The 15,768-nt window shown below is 46.2% G+C and overlaps 1 protein-coding gene across 2 annotated transcripts in view; it reads left to right on the forward strand.

The window, feature by feature from the left end:
* The first annotated feature begins 2,101 nt into the window (after positions 1-2,101).
* INPP5J (inositol polyphosphate-5-phosphatase J) overlaps positions 2,102-15,768 on the forward strand; it is a 107,308-nt gene continuing 93,641 nt past the window's right edge. Inside the window, exon 1 of one of the 2 annotated variants that reach the window (XM_033957088.1) lies at positions 2,102-2,120. The gene's annotated coding sequence lies outside the window, so the exon portion shown is untranslated. Of the gene's footprint in view, positions 2,121-3,054; positions 3,067-15,768 lie in introns of those variants that run through there. The other variant, XM_033957089.1, reaches the window with a different exon arrangement.

The following is a 15,768-nucleotide window of genomic DNA, read 5'->3' on the forward strand; positions in this document are numbered from 1 at the left end:
CATTTATAAACAGAATATGGAAATAAGGTGATCCTTTTATTGGACTAATTTTAATACGTTTTTGACTAACTTTCAGAGACCAAATTCTCCTTCCTCAGTTCAGGACAGGATACCGTAACAGCAGTCTACTGTACTGACCTGAGGAAAGAGGTTTTGGCCTCTGAAAGCCAATTAAAAAATGTATTAGTCCAATAAAAAGGTATTATCTTATTTTCCATTTCTTGTTTTATTTTTATTTGTTAATTTGTAAAGGGATGATTGTTATTTCTCACTTTTTTTTTGTCAAATTTACATCCGCTATCTTTATATTTTGCACAGTATTAGGGGACATGTCACTGTTTCGGTGGTGTTGCATTGTATGCAGAAGCTGGCTTCTTGGAGGTTCAGTTTAACTTTTGTCCACATGTTTCTATTTTTAGTTTGTGATTACTTAGGGCTCCTTTTATTAAGCCACGCTAGCAGGGATAATGCGCGTGACTTTTCATCACGTGCTAACCCCCGCGGCTGGCCAAAAAACTACCGCCTGCTCAAGAGGAGGCGGTAGCAGCTAGCGCGGCCGGCCGGTTTAGTGCACGCTATTACACGCGTTAAACCTCTAGTGAGGCTTTGTAAAAGGAGCCCTTAATCCATGCTGGATTAAGGGTGTATCTGTGTTCTGTGTGCATGAAAAAATCTTGGTTTTCTGTTAGCGTTGACTGTGCCGTATCGATCTGTACTAATTTGGCTTTAGTTGTTCTAGTGCTCACTGCAATGTTGAAGATGCCGCCTTTTCCTAGGTACACCCTTAGAAACATAGAAACATAGAAATAGACGGCAGATAAGGGCCCACGGCCCATCTAGTCTGCCCACCTTAATGTCCCTCCCCTACTTTGCCCTGTGAATAGATCCCATGTGCCGATCCCATTTGGCCTTAAAATCAGGCACGCTACTGGCCTCAATCACCTGTAGTGGAAGACTATTCCAGCGATCAACCACTCTTTCAGTGAAAAAGAATTTCCTGGTGTCACCTCGTAGTTTCCCGCCCCTGATTTTCAACGGATGCCCTCTTGTTGTCGTGGGACCCTTGAAAAAGAAGATATCTTCCTCCGCCTCGATGCGGCCCGTAAGATACTTGAACGTCTCGATCATGTCCCCCCTCTCTCTGCGCTCCTCGAGCGAGTATAGCTGTAATTTGTCAAGCCGTTTTTCGTATGGTAGATCCTTGAGTCCCGAGACCATCCGGGTGGCCATTCTTTGCACCGACTCCAGTCTCAGCACATCCTTGCGATAATGCGGCCTCCAGAATTGCACACAGTATTCCAGGTGGGGCCTCACCATGGATCTATACAATGACATAATGACTTCCGCCTTACGACTGACGAAACCCCTTCGTATGCAGCCCATGATTTGTCTTGCCTTGGACGAAGCCTGCTCCACTTGATTGGCAGACTTCATGTCCTCACTGACGATTACCCCCAAGTCTCGTTCTGCTACCGTTTTTGCTAGGATCTCGCCATTAAGGGTATAAGACTTGCATGGATTCTGGCTGCCCAGGTGCATAACTTTGCATTTTTTGGCATTGAAGTTGAGTTGCCATGTCCTAGACCATCGCTCCAGTAGGAGTAGGTCGTGCAATTTGTGGATTATTGCTAAAAATAACTTTTCATAAAGAGGAGGGGATGTTAAAAAGTGAACGGCCCCGGGTGTCAAATGCACTGCATGCTTTGCTATTTACAATATACTGGGGGGTAAGAGAGGGCTTTCCCAAGACTTTCTGCTTAATGGTTTCTGAAGTTTTCTTCCAGGAACTTGACTATGCCTTTTTAACTCCGCGTCTTTATCACAATAATCCTAATCGTTATTATGAAAATTGTGCATTAAGTGAAACAATATTTCCTGTAATTCTAATTGTTGTCATTATTAGATTCTCATGTCTTCTTGTCTTAGAACGATCTGAAAAAGTAATCCTCTCTTCCCGATTTAGCTGCTCCACACCCACTCATGATTTACGTAACAGCCTGCTATCATCTCCTTTCTCACACGGGAGCCATTCCAGCCCCTCGATCAGTTTTATTGCATCTCTTTGAACCTGCTAAGCCTTTTTTAAGCTGAGGCACCCTGCGACTGCAACGTTACTCAAGGTACAGTCACACGCTGAATCAATACAAGACATTATGACAGTCTGGGTTTTAGTTTCCATTCCTTTACTAATAATGCTCTGTTTACTATTAATTTTCTGTTTGCTCTGTTGACTATGGTTGGCTATGGCGTGCAAAGCTGAGAATTTCAAGACCCCCAAGATCCTTTTCCTTGCCTGGGTGGGTGGGTGTGTTAGAGAATGACATGGTGGCAAAATTCATCCCTGTTCCCATGGATAACTGCGTGAAACAATTCTGTGTCATTCTCTAGTCTAGTGTCTCTCTCAACCTCAGTCCTTCTACACCGGCGTTCTTCAATGCAAGGCTTGAGGGTCAGTGGCTGGGCCCATTCAGACTCTGATTCTTATGTGAGCCAAGTATAAGATAATGAAGCCATTGTGACATCACTGATAAGCTTGGCTCTTATTGGTAGAATGAGACATTATGACCTCACAATATCTGCTCTGGATACCAAAGACTGTCATTCTCTAGTGCAGGGGTGTCCAACCCGTGGCCCCTGGGCCGCATGCGGCCCCATGAAGTATTTTGTGCAGCCCCGCTCGCGCTCGAGGGTGATGTGGTGTTTTCCTCTGCTGCCCCCAGGTGTTTACCGTCTTGCCGGCTCCCTCCTCCGTCTTGCTGCAGCGTTTGTTCAAAGCCGCGGGCAGCGGATCCTATGTGCCTCCTGCGGCTGACCCAGAAGTGTTCCTTCTGATGTCGCGATGTCAGAGGGAACGCTTCCAGATCAGCCTCAGGAGGTGCATGGAAGCTGCTGCCCGCGGCTTTGAGCGAACGCTGCAGCAAGATGAAGGAGGGAGCAGGCAAGACGGTAAACACCCATGGCACAGAAGGGAGGGAGGGAGAAGGGTGTGTTGAGACTTGAGAAGGAAGTGCTGCCCGTGGCTTTCAGCAAAAAATGACTAGCAGTGAGGAGGGAGCTGGCCTGAAGGTAAAAACCTGGGGCACAGAAGGGAGGGAAGGGGAAGGGCGTGAGACTTGAGAAGACTTGAGAGGGAGGGAGCACAAAAAGGAAAAATGATGGAAGGAAGGAGGGAGGGACATGAACTTAGGACACAGAATGAAGGTAAAGATAGAGGGAGCAGGAGCCATAAGATAGAAGAATGGAGGGAATGAGGGAAAGAGATGCAGAGGTGAGGGAGATAATAGAAAGGGAGAATTGGGTGTCAGAGAGGGAAAGAGATGGTGCAATTGGAGAGATAAAGAAAGAGAACTGTTGGGCAGAGAGAGGAGGGACGGAGACAGAGAGAGAATTATTAGACATGGTGGTGGGAGAGGAGTGAGGTAGAGATGCATGGGTGCAGAGAGAAGGCGGAGAAAATGCTGGGCTGAGGAAGCCTCCTGGACTTTTTTTTTTTGGGGGGGAGGGTATTAAAAGAAGTGCCAGATTGGGCGTGGGAGGGGAGCTTATGGGACCAGAAACAGAGGACAAAGAGAGAGATGGTGGGCAATGGTCTAAAGAGATACTTGAAGGGAGATCTGTTAGGAAGAGAAAGAAAGAAATAGTGGACCTGGGGAAGGGAGGCAGGCAGGCAGTGGGAGAGATGTGATGGGGGAAGTTGGGAAGAGAAAGGGAGAGAAGTTGGATCTGGGGATGGGAGGGAGGGAGAAATGTTAGGCCTGTGGATGGAAGGCAGAGAGATGCAGCATCTCTCTTTTATTTCTCCATTTCATTGTTCAGCATCAAGGGGGAGGGAAGAAGAAAAACAGAAAAGATAGGGAGCAAAATGTTGGACCATGGAGATAGAGGAGGAGAGATGGAACCATGTGAAGGCAGGAGGGAAGAGAGCTGGGATAAGATGATGCTAGGGGATGGAAAGAAAGGGACAGGGAATTATAGCCCGACCAGTGGAGAGAGGGAGGGGGATTCTGAAAGTGGTGAGCCTTGTGGATGAGGTCAAAAGGGAGATGACAAGATGAGTGAGAGAGCAGTGAGAACAGTGGTAGAAATGTGGTAATGGGGAGTAGATAGAAGGGAATAGGAGGCTGGGAAAGGAGTGATATGGGAAATGGGAGAGCTAGGGACTGAAAGAAATGGACAATTGAGAGGTCGCTGAAAATTTAAAAAGAAGAAGGGTGAGAAAGGCAAGATTTCAGTGGACGGAGGTAAAAAAAATTAAGAAAACTGAAAGGGAAAAATCAATACGTTGGAGACAGGCATATGGAGGAAATGGAACAAGAGAGAAAAGGAGAAAAAAAAATGGACAGTAGACACTGGAAAGAGAATTAGTTGAAGATAGAGAAAAAGCAGAAAGAGAAACTGGGACTAAGATGATGGAAAAACAAAACATCCAGACAACAAGGTAGAAAAAGTTGTTTTATTTTGAATTTATTAACTGGAATATGTTAGCTTTGGGATATGTGCATCACAATTATTTTTGTATTCAGTGGCGTAGTCATATACAGCTGATTTGGGGGAGGGACTGGAGTCCAAAATTAGTGAATGGGCACCAAAGTTTCTCCCCACCTGAGTGCAATTTATAAATACTAGAGCTATTGGGGATCCCCAAGTCCTGCCAACTGAAGACATCTTACTCCAGTCTGGCAACTCAAACTCTCCAATCTTTGCAGCCAATGGCAATATCCTCAAGCTGCCCCTGCTTTCATGTATGCATGGGTGGGGGCAGGGAGGAGGGGAGGCAGCAGCTCTGCAGAATTGGGGAAGGGGAGGAGGTGGCCGTCAGTTGGTGAGTCTTGGGGATCTCTACTAGCTACAGCAAGGGAGATGTTCATTTTGAGGGAGCCCAAGCTCCAAGTGGGAAGCCCAAAAAAGCAGTAATATTTATCCTGACTGAACGATCCTCCACGGGTGCCGCTGATAGCTGATTCAGCATCCCCGCTCTGATGGGAGAACTATCACGAGTGGGGATGTGGAAGCCTGTGGCTGCTCCCAATGTCAGCGGTGCACGTGGAGGATCACCCAGTCAGGGTATTACTGCTTTTTTGGGTTTCTCTCCAAAGTGTTTATTATTAGATACGTACATCTTCTATATTAGTGATTGCAAATTTGGGACCTGCTCAGCCTTTTTTTTGGCTCATCAGTGTTAGTGTTTGTGTGACCCAGGAAAAAAAAATTTTCGGCCAGCGAAGCCAAAAGGTTGGACACCCCTGCTCTAGTGTCTGTCTCAGCCTCAGTCCTTCACTGATGTCTCAGTAATGAGTCAAAATGTATCTTTATTTCAGCAGCAGATTTTTTTTTGTATACAGATTTGTTATTGCTTCTACAGGGATTGTGTATAAGTTGACCAGTCCTAGTATTAATTTAGGCCTGTCACTGTGATGATCTTAGTACTGAAAATTAGTGTCGAGTGCCTAATTTCTTTGCCCTGCCCTAAATCCACTCCTGTTCTTTCCAGGATCCTAAATTTAAGAATTTAGGGGTCGATATTTAAGGGTTCTCTCTGGGTTTCCACAGCTGGTACATACTGTGTTTCCCTGAAAATAACACCTACCCCATAAATAAGCCCTAGAATAGAGAATGACGTGGTGACAAAATTCATCACCGTTCCCGTCTTTAAGGAGAGAGGGAAGAATCAGAGTATGAATGGCCACAACCACTGACCCGCAACCTTTGCTTTGAAGAATGCTGGTGTAGAAGGACCGAGGCTGAAACAGACACTACAGAATGACAGTCTCTGGAATCCAGATATTGTGATGTCATAATGCCTCATTCCACCAGTGCCTAAGAGCCAATCACATCAGTGATGTCACAATGGCTTCATTATCCTTGGCTCCCATAAGAATCAGAGTATGAATGGCCACAGCCACTGACCCGCAAGCTTTGCTTTGAAGAATGCTGGTGTAGAAGGATTGAGGTTGAAATAGACACTAGAAAATGACATGGGATTATTTCCCGCGGTTATCCGCAGGGACGGGAACGGTGATGAATTTTGTCACCGTGTCATTCTCTACCCTAGAAGATAAGCATCACCTCTGCTGAGTCAGACCATGGGTCCATCTCGCCCAGCAGTCCGCACTCGCGGCGGTCCCCCAGGTCCATGACCTGAAGTGATCTTTTACCTAAAACATTTTATTCCCTATTCATTTAATATCCTGTATAGTAACCATTTAACTATACCCTTCAATCCCCTTTTCCTTCAGGAAATCATCCAATCCCCTTTTTGAAACCCAAAATCGTACTCTGTCTACCACCTCCTCTGGAAGCGCATTCCAGACATCCACTACCCTTTGAGTGAAGAAGAACTTCCTGGCGTTTGTTCTGAAACTGTCACCTTTCAGGTTTTTTTGAATGCCCTCTTGTTTTTGTTGCCCCCGCTAGTCTGAAGAATCTGTTCCTCTCCACCTTCTCTATCCCCTTCAAGATCTTATAAGTTTCTATCATGTCCCCTCTGAGTCTCAGCTTTTCCAGGGAAAAGAGCCCCAGCTTCTCTAGCCTTTCCGCATATGGAAGGTTTTCCATACCCTTTATCATCCTTGTTGCTCTTCTCTGGACCCTCTCGAGTATCGCCATATCCTTCTTAAGGTACGGCGACCGGTACTGAACGCAGTACTCCAGTTGCAGGCGCACCATTGCCCGATACAGTGGCAGGATAACTTCCTTCGTTCTGATCGTGATACCTTTTTTGATAATGCCCAACATTCTGTTCGCCTTCTTCGAGGCCGCTGCGCATTGTGCCGCCGGCTTCAGTGTTTTATCCACCAAAACCCCCAAGTCCTTTTCTAGGTTGCCTTCCCCCAGTACCATCCCCCCCCCCCATCGTGTAGTTATACATCGGGTTTCCTTTCCCTATGTGCAAAACTTTGCATTACATAGAAACATAGAAGATGACGGCAGATAAGGGCCATAGCCCATCAGGTCTGCCCACTCTACTGACCCACCCCCAAGTCTACTATCCTAGGGATCCCACAACTGGTGACAGGTTCCCTTGGCTTAACCCTCTAAGGGATCCCACATGGGCATCCCATTTGCTCTTAAATTCCTGCACGCTGTTTGCCTCGATCACCTGCACTGGGAGCTCGTTCCAAGGATCATCCACTCTCTCGGTGAAGAAATATTTCCTGGTGTCGCCATGAAATTTCCCGCCCCTGAGTTTGAGCGGATGCCCTCTTGTGGCTGAGGGTCCTTTGAGAAAGAGAATCTCTTCTTCCATCTCGATACGGCCGGTAATATACTTAAACGTCTCGATCATGTCTCCTCTCTCCCTACGTTCCTCGAGTGAGTACAGCCGCAAATTTTTCAGCCTTTCCTCATACGATAGATCCTTGAGCCCCGAGACCATCCTGGAAGACAAAGACTCCGAATTAATTGGAGATATAGAGAATATCACTCTACGGGGAGACGCTGTTCTGCATTTCTCTACATTGAAGCTCATCTGCCACTTGTCTGCCCACTCACTCAGTTTGTTCAGGTCTCTTTGTAGTTCTTTGCATTCCTCAACAGTTCTGACCCTACTGGAGAGTTTTGTGTCATCCGCGAATTTTATGACTTCACACTTCGTCCCTACTTCCAGGTCATTTATGAATATATTGAACAGCAGCGGTCCCAGCACTGACCCCTGCGGGACGCCACTCGTGACCCCTTTCCAGTCAGAGTAGTGTCCCTTTACTTCCACCCTCTGTTTCCTGTCCGCCAGCCAATTTTTGATCCATCTATGCACGTCCCCTTCCACCTTGTGGTTCCACAGTTTCCTTAGTAGGCGCTCATGGGGTACCTTGTCAAAGGCTTTTTGGAAGTCCAGATATACGATGTCTATGGGGTTGCCTTTGTCCAATTGTTCGCTTATCCCCTCAAAGAAGTGCAGTAGGTTCGTTTGGCATGATCTTCCTTTATAGAACCCATGTTGACTTGTTCTCATCAGATTGGTTTTTTTTTTATGTGCTCATTGATACTTTCCTTGATCAAGGATTCGGCCATCTTCCCCTAGTTAGATAGACCCCCCCCCCCCCGAAGCCCTTCCCGAATGACCCGACACTCCCCAACTCCATTCCTCCTGACAACAGTGTTGCCCGATTCGCCGGCGGCAGCAGCTTTCCTCCCCTCTCACCCACCCCCTTGCACAGCATCTTTCCGTCCCTCCCTTCCTCCCCCGCTCAGCAGAACCCCGCTGACCCTCCCACCGCGAGACCGACATACCGTATCACCGCTCCTTTCAACATCGGCGGCAGCACTCTGACCAGGCTGCTTTGCGGCATTCCCCGCCAGGGCCTTCCTTCTCTTGCATCTTAGTTGCTCTTCTCTGGACCCTTTCGAGTAGTACCATGTCCTTCTTCATGTATGGCGACCAGTACTGGACACAGTACTCCAGGTGAGGGCGCACCATGGCCTGGTACAGCGGCATGATAACCTTCTCCAATCTGTTCATGATCCCCTTCTTTATCATTCCTAGCATCCTGTTTGCTCTTTTCGCCACCACCGCACATTGCACGGACGGCTTTGTATCGTCCGCAAATTTAAATCACCTCACTCGTCGTACCAATGTCCAGATCATTTATAAAGATGTTGAAGAGCACGGGTCCAAGCACCGAGCCCTGTGGCACCCCACTGGTGACGCTCTTTCCAGTCCGAGTATTGTCCATTTACCCCCACTCTCTGTTTTGCTAAAACCGACTGGATTGCTGTTGGACGATTCTCTGGCCGATTGTGGAAGAGTGATCAAGGTACCAAAAAGATTGCATGCCAATGATTCACGCGGAAGTTCGTCATAATCTCCGTCTCTCTCACCCGATTGATCAGTGTAAGATCGACTCTCACACATGCGCAAAGTCAGCAAAGGGAAGCCCGAGCAGCTGAGAGGCAGGGGAAGCCCTGTAAACAGCCTCCTGCCATTCAGCCCTTCCTGATGTCTCGGCACCGGGAACCAACCAATCCTCCCCCCCCCGGAACAGCGAAAAAGGACAGGAGGGATGCCCACTCCCTCCTGCTAATGGAGCCCCCCCACTCCCGAACCATCCCCTACCATCCCCCTTCTTCCTGGAAAAAAAAAAGAAACAAGAGGTAAATTTACCAGTAGAGAAGGTGGATAATTTTCGATGAGCCCATTTACGCGGATTATTTGGGGGGGGGGGGGAATTATGATTATTGGAGGGGGATCCCTAAGGCCTACAAAATAATTGGGGGAGGGACACAAGGCCAAAGATTTGCCTAGAACATTTAGCAGCTTTGCACTTGCCCTGCTTCAAGATAATTCTTTCAGACCGAACCAAAGAATTCATCTCGTCTCTCTGCGGTGCCTTTACCTTCCAGCTTCCTTAATGCTCTGACAGACTCTCACAGGCTTATTGATTCTGAGGCACTTGAAAAAGGTTTCCAAAGAGTTTTGTCCTTTACGCCAAGCTTCTGGGTTTACATTTCGGCAGCCTTTTTTTTCCATTTTTGGGACCGATCTGCTATATTTTTAATAGCTTCTTTCACTTAACTGTGATGCCATTTGTCCGGTCTTTGACCTCTCTTAATGCACGGAGCACGAGTCTGAGCAGTGGAGACAGTATTTGTAAGTCGCCTCTTGCAAACTTGATCTTCCATTCTGCTTTGCCTGATGCCACTCAGCTTCCCTTCCCCCCCCCAATCTCAGGGTACTGAGGATGTAGCTCTAACCGCTACACCACAGGAAGAGAGAGTTTATGTATTTGTGTGTGTGGGGGGGGGGGGGGGGAGGGATACCAGAGGACCGGATTTCCCCAGACATGTCCTTCTTACTTTATAACAATTTTTATTGAAAGAATCAAATAATCAATACAATAGGATAATACAAAAATATAATCAATACAATAAGAATCATAATAATAATATGTCATACAAATTTATATCATTCTTTCAAATTAAATTTCCATGTGAACGAATCCATTTTTATCTACACAAGTTTATTATGTTTCAAGTTTATTATGTAATTTGATTAATCGCCTATTCTACATTCTAGGCGATATACAATCAATAATGAATAAATAAAAACTTGGGGTAGTTATTACATAGACAAATAAAATTACATAATTACAAAAACTTACAATCATGAAACATTAGGAAAATGATATTTAAAGGATTACATTATGTATCAAATTTTATATTTCAGGATTAAAACAATAGGGAGGGAATAAAAGCATAAATAAGAAAGTAAAAGATAAGAAAGATTATAAAGTTGTTTATTAACTAAAAACATCATTGAATATTAATTAAAAGCATCATTGAATAAGAAACTTTTAAGCTTAGTCTTAAAATTAACTAAGTTCTTTTCTTCTCTTATATAAATAGGAAGATTATTCCAAGATTGTGGTGCGGTCACTGAAAAAATAGTAAGCCGTCTAGTGTTTATAACTTTCAATGATGGAATAGCCAATAGATGTTGGTCCTGAGATCTAAGTGTTCTTGAAGTTATATAGGGAATTAGAACTCTAAAAATAAAAGCTGGGGTTTGGGACATTATTGATTTGAACGTAAGCAAACAAATTTTATAAAGAATACGATGTACCACGGGAAGCCAGTGGGATTCTTTAAGTAAAGGAGTGACGTGGTCGAATTTCTTAGCTTTATAAATTATTTTTATGGAAGCGTTCTGTATGATTTGAAGGCGTCTAATTTCTTTTTGGGATATGCCCATGAACAAAGCATTGCAATAATCTAATTTGGAAATGATAAGGGAATGTATTAGGATATTTAAAGATTTTTCGCATAAGAATTTTGCAACAGATCGAATTTGGCGTAATCTAAAAAAGGTAGATTTGACCACATTGCTTATATGATCGTGGTATGATAATTTACCCCTCTACCTTTCCCCCTGAATGAAATCCCTCAACCCGGATGAAAGTTGACCAAAATAAAGAATTAAAATAAATAACTGGAATGTAATTATTAAACCTAAATTCATAGTAAATCATTGATAACCAAACTTCATATTCTTGATGAAAGATTCTGAATATAAGAATCCCAAACCTCCATAAAAAGACGAGTTTTTCTAGGTGAACGTCGAACCTCCCAACTCTCAAATAAAAATAAGCGATGTAATTGATTCCTCCAATGCCAGAAATTTGGAGATTCTTTCTGTAGCCAAAATTGCATAATACATTTATGCCCAATCATACAGGGTTTCTGAAATAAAAGACATTTTAGTTGGCCAAAAACCCCACAAGCTGATGCTTTACCAAAAATTATTCCCCTAGGACAACCCCATATTGAATTACCCCATAAAGAACCTAAAAATAATAGGATGACAGACCAAAATGAGTTGATCAAAGACACAACCAAAAAGCATGAGATAATGTGCCAGGATCTTTATTACATTTAATACGAATTGGGGTATCAATTAGAGAATGACACGGTGACATAATTCATCACCGTTCTCTTCCCTGCGGATAATCGCAAGAAATAATCCCATGTCATTTTCTAGTGTCTATTTCAACCTCAGTCCTTCTACACCAGCATTCTTCAAAGCAAAGCTTGAGGGTCAGTGGTTGTGGCCATTCATATTCTGATTCTTATGTGAGCCAAGGATAATGAAGCCATTGTGACATCACTGAGGTGATTGGTTCTTAGGCACTGGTGGAATGAGGCATTATGACATCACAATATCTGCTCTGGAATGTTGTGCTCAATCTCAGCATTCTTGAAAGCAAAGCTTGCGGGTCAGTGGTTGTGCCCAATTATACTCTGATTCTTCCCTCTCTCCTTAAAGAATGACATGAAGATGGTTTCCCGCGGTTATCCGCGGGGAAGGGAACGGTGAAGAATTTTGTCACGTGTCATGGTAAGAGGGCTGGAACACTGCCCATACGCCGAGAGGTTGGATAGGCTGGGGCTCTTCTCTCTGGAGAAAAGGAGGCTCAGGGGAGATATGATAGAGACCTTCAAGATCATGAGGGGCATAGAGAGGTTGGATAGGGACAGATTCTTCAGACTGAAGGGGACAGCAAATACGAGGGGGTATTCAGAGAAACTGAAGGGAGATAGGTTCAAAACAAATGCAAGGAAGTTTTTTTTCACCCAGAGGGTCGTGGACACTTGGAATGCGCTACCGGAGGAAGTGATCAGGCAGAGTACGGTCCAGGGATTCAAACAGGGATTGGACGGATTCCTGAGGGATAAAGGGATCGTGGGATACTGAGGGAGGAGCTGGGATGTAACACAAGTATAGAAAGCTAACCAGGTAATAAGTATAGAAACCCAACAGGTCGTGCATGTGCAAGACCGGAGGGTTAGGACTACGATGGGAAGATAGGACTTCAATGAGAAACCAAGGTGGCAAGGGAGCCCCTTCTGGTGATTCAGACAGGTCGTGACCTGTTTGGGCCGCCGCGGGAGCGGACTGCCGGGCAGGATGGACCTATGGTCTGACCCGGCGGAGGCACTGCTTATGTTCTTATGTTCTTATGTCATTCTCTAGTATCAATTAAACCCGCATGAAAAGCTTGAAGTTCTTTTCGAAGGCATGTACGGGGGTCTAGTTGGCTTTTCAAAACCCGGCACTTTGGGTTTTGCAAAGCTTCCCATCAAAATCGCGTTGGGAAGGGGCATCCACGCATGTACGGCGTGCACGTGACCTCATTGTGTCACGCATGCGCGGATGCTGTCTGGGGGCAGGGCTGGAGGCGGAATGGGGCATGACACAGGTGGAATGGAGTGGGCCTGGGGGCGTGGCCATGGGTCTGGGATTTCCTTTGGGAAAATCTGGTAACCCTAGTGGGGGGGGGGAGGGGGTATACTATCTCCTACCGTTGCGCTGCTCTTATAGCTGTACCTAATTAGATGAAGTGCTCCTCGTGTTTAATTAAACCATACCTTTTAACAAACATTTAACACTTTAAATCTTTTCCCTAATTTTTCCCAAAAAGCTTGTCTTCAGTTTATCTGTAGAGTGTTATGTAAATGTTTAACACAGCCATTCCCAACCAGTCCTCGGGCCACGCCTAGTCTCATTGGGATTTCCAAAACATCTACAATGAATATTTATGAGTTAGATTTGCACGCAATTGAGGCTTTGCATGCAAATCTAACTCATGAATATTCATTGTGGATATCCCGAGACCCCCAATGGGATTAGGTGTGGGTTGGGAAGGGCTGGTTTAATGCTATAAGTATTTTGTAATTGTACCCCTGGGCATCTAGGTGTGGCCCAGTGATTAGAGCGGTGGCAAGTCAAATGTGCGCAAGACAAAAGTACATGGACAATTGCGCTCACTTGTCTTTGCCCAATTGTCTTGCGCTCAGATGTCATGCGCTCAGTTGTCTACGTCCAGTTGTCATGCGCTCACTTGTCTTTGCTCACTTGTCTTCGCCCAGTTGTCTTGTGCTCACTTGTCTTCACACAGTTGTCTTCGCCCAGTTGTCTTGCGCTCAGTTGTCTTCGCCCAGTTGTCTTGCGCTCACTTGTCTTTGCTCACTTGTCTTCGCCCAGTTGTCTTTGCCCAATTGTCTTGCTCTCAGATGTCATGCACTTAGTTATCTACGTCCAGTTGTCTTGCGCTCACTTGTCTTTGCTCACCTGTCTTCGCCCAGTTGTCTTGTGCTCACTTGTCTTCGCCCAGTTGTCTTGCGCTCAGTTGTCTTTGCCCAGTTGTCTTGCACTCAGATGTCTTCGCCCAGTTGTCTTGTGCTCACTTGTCTTCACCCAGTCGTCTTCGCCCAGTTGTCTTCGCCCAATTGTCTTGTGCTCAGATGTCTTCACCCAGTTGTCTTGCGCTCAGTTGACTTGCACTCAGTTGTGTTCGCTCAGTTGACTTGCGCTCATTTCTCTTCGCTCAGTTCTCTTGCGCTTACTTATCTTGCACTCACTTGTCTTGGTGCTCACTTGTCTTTGCGCTCAGACGTCTTGCGCTCACTTGTCTTCGCCCATTTGTCTGCGCGCATATGTCTTGCGTGCACCTGACTATGAACCGATTAGAACTGCTGCTTCAAACAACTGAGATTATGGGTTCAAGCCCAGCACCTTCTTGTGGCCCTGGGCAAGTCATCTATTCCTCAATTGCTCCAGGAACATAAGAACATAAGAAGTGCCGCTGCTGGGTCAGACCAATGATCCATGAAGCCCAGTAGCCCGTCCTCACGGTGGCCAATCCAGGTCACTAGTACTTGGCCAAAACCCAAGATGTAGCAACATTCCAGCATCTCAAAGAATTGCAAGATTCCGGAACCCCAATGAGAGCAACATTCCAGAGCTGAGATTGTGATGTCATAATGCCTCATTCCACAGTGCCTCAGAGCCAACCTCATAAGAACATAACAATTGCCGCTGCTGGGTCAAACCAGAGGTCCATTGTGCCCAGCAGTCCGCTCATGGCCCTTAGGTCAAAGACCAGTGTCCTAACTGAGTCTAGCCTTACCTGCGTACGTTCTGGTTCAGCAGGAACTTGTCCAACTTTGTCTTGAATCCCTGGAGGGTGTTTTCCCCTATTTGAATCCCTGGAGGGTGTTTTCCCCTATAACAGCTTCCAGAAGAGCGTTCCAGTTTTCCACCACTCTCTGGGTGAAGAACTTCCTTACGTTCCTACGGAATCTGTCCCCTTTCAACTAAATTAGATTGTGAGTAGGGTTACTTGATGTCCGTATTTTCCTGGCCATGTCCGGGGGGTCCGGATGGTTTTTCATAACCCAGCACTTTGTCCGGGTTTTGAAAAGCCTCCTCAAATCGCATCGGGGAGGAAGTCCACGCATGAGCAGGTGCCTTGCGACGTGACGCCATCATGTGACCTCCACACACGCGCGGATGTTCTTCCTGCCCAACAAGAGCAGGCAACGGGGGGGGGGGGGGGGGCGCTAAGGCAGGACTGGAGGCGGGATTAGGGCGGGGATGGGCAGAACTGGGCGGGCCTGGGGGCAGGTCCAGGGGTCCAAATTTTCCAATTGAAAAATCTAGCAACCCTAATTGTGAGCCCACAGGACAGATAGGGAAAATGCTTTAGAGAGCCTAATTACTATTGCCTTATTTATTATTTCTATACTGCACACAGTGCTGTACATTGGATATGCAAGAGACGGTCCCTGCTCAGAAGAGCTTACAGTCTTATTATGACAGGCACACAGGACTAGGGTTACCAGATTTTACCTGAGTAGAATCAGGCCACGTGGCCCTGCCCAGTTCTACCCGGCTCTGCCCTGTTCCGTCCAAGTCACGCTCCGCTCCACCCCAGCCCTGCCTCCCAAACCTCCTCTTCTTGAGCTCGGAGCCGCGTCTGGACAGCTTCCGAGCATGCGCGGGTGTGATGTGATGACACCACTTGCATGCATGCATGCGTGTGACATCACTGCATCGCATCCGAACATGCGCAGATGCACTCCAGACGTGGCCCCGAGCTCACAGGTTTTCAAAACCCGGACAACGTGCCGGGTTTTGAAAAGCCGTCCAGATGCCTGGACAGTCCTGTAAAAAGAGGACATGTCCGGGTACATCCGAACATCTGGTAACCTTACACAGGACAAAAGGGGGAGTCAGAACATAACGACGGTTAATAAATAAACATGTTCTCAGCAAGGGAATGAAATGACCATTTATGGATATATATGTTGTGGTACACAGCCTATGCCTGCTAGGTGTGTCCCTAGTGCAGAGCCCAGTTTAAAGGCCAACCCTTCCCCATTGTTACCGATAAACCTTTTCTTGATTCTCCTGATGCTATTTCTCCCTTGCTCTCTAGAGGGAGTCAGAGAGCACGAGTGCAGAGCACCCATCCCCCTCTCAGGCCCAGGGTT

The sequence above is a fragment of the Geotrypetes seraphini genome, chromosome 8 (assembly GCF_902459505.1).
Source record: "Geotrypetes seraphini chromosome 8, aGeoSer1.1, whole genome shotgun sequence".
NCBI classification, from domain to species: Eukaryota; Metazoa; Chordata; class Amphibia; order Gymnophiona; family Dermophiidae; genus Geotrypetes; species Geotrypetes seraphini.